The sequence below is a fragment of the Capsicum annuum genome, unplaced genomic scaffold, assembly GCF_002878395.1.
Source record: "Capsicum annuum cultivar UCD-10X-F1 unplaced genomic scaffold, UCD10Xv1.1 ctg61730, whole genome shotgun sequence".
NCBI classification, from domain to species: domain Eukaryota; kingdom Viridiplantae; phylum Streptophyta; class Magnoliopsida; order Solanales; family Solanaceae; genus Capsicum; species Capsicum annuum.
This window is the reverse complement of record NW_025870662.1, coordinates 2,028-5,012: the sequence shown is the minus strand read 5'-3', so window position 1 is coordinate 5,012 and position 2,985 is coordinate 2,028. Positions and strand designations below refer to the sequence as shown.

Genomic DNA, 2,985 nt, shown 5'->3' with positions numbered 1-2,985 from the left:
CTTTTCTTTTCTCCAGTTTTAGTTGCTGGAGTACTCATATTGCCACCACCTCCCATTTTGTTCAATCCTGAAAGCTGCACCAATAGAGTTTGCTTCAAATTAGCCTTGCTTCACCCATTGACTATTATTATTCTTATAGTTATAATATAAGACAGTCATTGCATAAACATGAAAATTTCTAACAGAAAACAATTCAAATCATGGCAAAATCAAGCATGAAGTTTTCCTCAGGAAAAGAAAAATGATATAAGATAAGGTTATAAGTTGATATTATGAGTTCATATGTTTGGGAATTAATAACTAATTAAGCTTGAAGAACTAAAGTTAAATGAAGATAAGATTTTGAAGAAAAGAAATACCTTTAAATGAATAAGCTGGATGTTTTTCTCTCCTCTTAGAGCTTTCAAGTTTGAGTGTATTTCACTTTGTGAATATTGTGGGTGTCTATATAATGGCTATCTATGGGACCCAGTAGCCATCCTTCTCTGGGTCCAAATAGCACACTTAAAAGATGTTCTTTTTGGTATCCTATGGGCATGAAAGAATTACCACCATATAAATTTTCATCCAATTTTTGAATATTTAATTATTATTTTAAAAGATGTTCTTTTTGGTATCCTATGGGCATGAAAGAATTACCACCATATAAATTTTCATCCAATTTTTGAATATTTAATTATTATTTTAAAATATTGAGTTGATATAATTTAATTTTACTTCAAATATTTGTTTATTTAATCCGTGACCACTTAAATTGAGATGAAAAAAAGCACATATATATGTGTGTGTGTAAATCTATTTCTGCACACAACTATATTAGTGTTATATCTTTCTTCTGCAGTAATTTTATTGTTGAATTCCACTCTTTGAAAAGTCTTTTTTGATGTCTGTAATAGTCTATACGTCCCAAAAAAAATAAATATATATGGTATTCCTTCATTCATTGAGTCTTTTAAAATTTTTCATGATGACAGTGGAAAAACAGTAAGGGTGTGGTTGAGTTGTAGTCAGTAGAGAGGGGAATTGTGGTGTCATTTGTTTGGCATTGTTCTTTTTTATAGATGTCGTATCTATGTTATTTTATCATGTTCTATGCTTTTGATGTTTTTGTATACTGCCTTTTATCTTGAACCAGGGTTCTATCGGAAACAGCTCTCTAACTCGTTAGAGGTAGTGGTATGGACTGCGTAAACTCTACCCTCCCCAGACCCCACTATGTGGGAATATACTGGGTTTGTTGTTGTTGTTGTTGTATTTTCATTCGGTATGCGGTACCCTCATTGAAGCCCGATTAATTCGAATTCGCGTCGGGTAGGGCCCCATTCGGGGGGTAATGCTTCCAACAGAGTTTTCTCCATACTCAAGGTCGAATCCTCGACCTCTGATTAAGGGTGGAGCAACCCTATCCATTGCACCACAACCCATGTTGGTTATATGGGGACTCTATCACTAGCCCCTAATTAGTGAGGTTTTTGTGATAATTTAAATGTCGCCACAAAGGAGAAAAGTTTAGTGGCGACTAAATAATGACAACACAAAAAGTTTTCCGTGGCGACTTAAGTTGCCACAAATTTGATGTTCACTTTTTCATGAACTACGAGAGCATAAATTATTACTCTAGCCTATAAGGCACACATTCGTGATATTTCAAAACTATGAATTTATATAATTAACTAAAAGTTCTGTCTTATCAAAACAATGAAGTTATATAATTGACTAGAAGTTCTGCCTTATAAAAAAGTAGGACTTAAATATGTTGCCTTAAAGGCCGACATTTTTATTTTTTGCTCATGCAGACGGTCATAATATTTCAAGACAACGAATTTGCATTATTAACTAAAAGTTCTGTCTTATACGAAAAAGTAGGACTTAGATATATTGCCTATAGGACTGATGTTCTTATTCTTACTCATAAGGCGGACATTCATGAATTTACATAATTGACTAGAAGTTCTGCCTTATAAAAAAAAGTGGGACTTAGATACGTTGCCTATAAGGCTGACGTTCTTACTCTTGACTCTTGCCCATAAAACAGACATTCATAATATTTCAAGATAATGAATTTACATAAATAATTGAAAGTTCTGCCTTATAGGAAAAGTAAGACTTGGATATGTTGTCTTTAAGGCCGACGTTTTTATTGTTGCCCATAATACAGATGATTATGATATTTCAAGACAATGAATTTATATAATTGACCAAAAGTTCTAACTTATAGGTAAAAATAGGAGTTAGGTATGCTAAATAGTGGGAGTTGGATTAAAAAGGACTCCCAAGTTGTCCAATTAAGTGGGAGTCCTTCAAGTTTTTTAAATTAGGTGGGAGGGATAATTTTTTTTTTTAAGTTTTTTCGTCCCAACAACTTGTTCCAGTTGTAGAACAACTTTGGTAGTTGTTCAACAACAACTAGGCGTAGTTGTTCGACAGCTGAGACAAGTTGTTCAACAATAGCGCGAAATTATTCAGACAACTAATAACAAATTTATGGGACCCACTAATCCCCTTTTCTTAATTGGAAACTTGAGGGGTCTTTTCACTTATTTTTCTCCTAAATAGTGCCAAAAATAGTCAGTTAATTACTGAATATTTATATTCCCACCTACTATTGGATATACATCAAGGGTTGGTTGAGTATATTTTTAAAATAATATTTGATACTCTATTCAACAGTACATTAATAAAACAGTGCATGGTTGCTATTGAGGTACTGCTATTGGCGTATTATTGTGTAATATATAGAGAGAGAAAAAAATCATCACTTAAAAATATATTTAGGTATACCCACACACTGACGTTTGAAAAAAATAGTTTATTAGCTAAATTTATCCTTCGTTATATTATTTATAATATATTAAAATAGTGAAGATCTTAGAAATTTTGCTTGAACTTTTTGTGTTTCATTAAAAGTCATTATTTTAGACAAAATTATCTTTTCACTATTTTTTTCTAATATTTAAGAGTTGAAAATTAATTAAATATATTTAT

The 2,985-nt window shown here is 31.8% G+C and overlaps 1 long non-coding RNA gene across 1 annotated transcript; it reads right to left on the bottom strand.

The window, feature by feature from the left end:
• Positions 1 to 11: 11 nt before the first annotated feature.
• LOC124893565 lies at positions 12 to 473 on the bottom strand. The gene is made up of 2 exons (XR_007050758.1): positions 360 to 473; positions 12 to 74 (listed from the first exon to the last, which is right to left on the bottom strand). It is a non-coding gene; the product is annotated as an uncharacterized LOC124893565 (long non-coding RNA).
• Between the last annotated feature and the right edge of the window lie 2,512 nt (positions 474 to 2,985).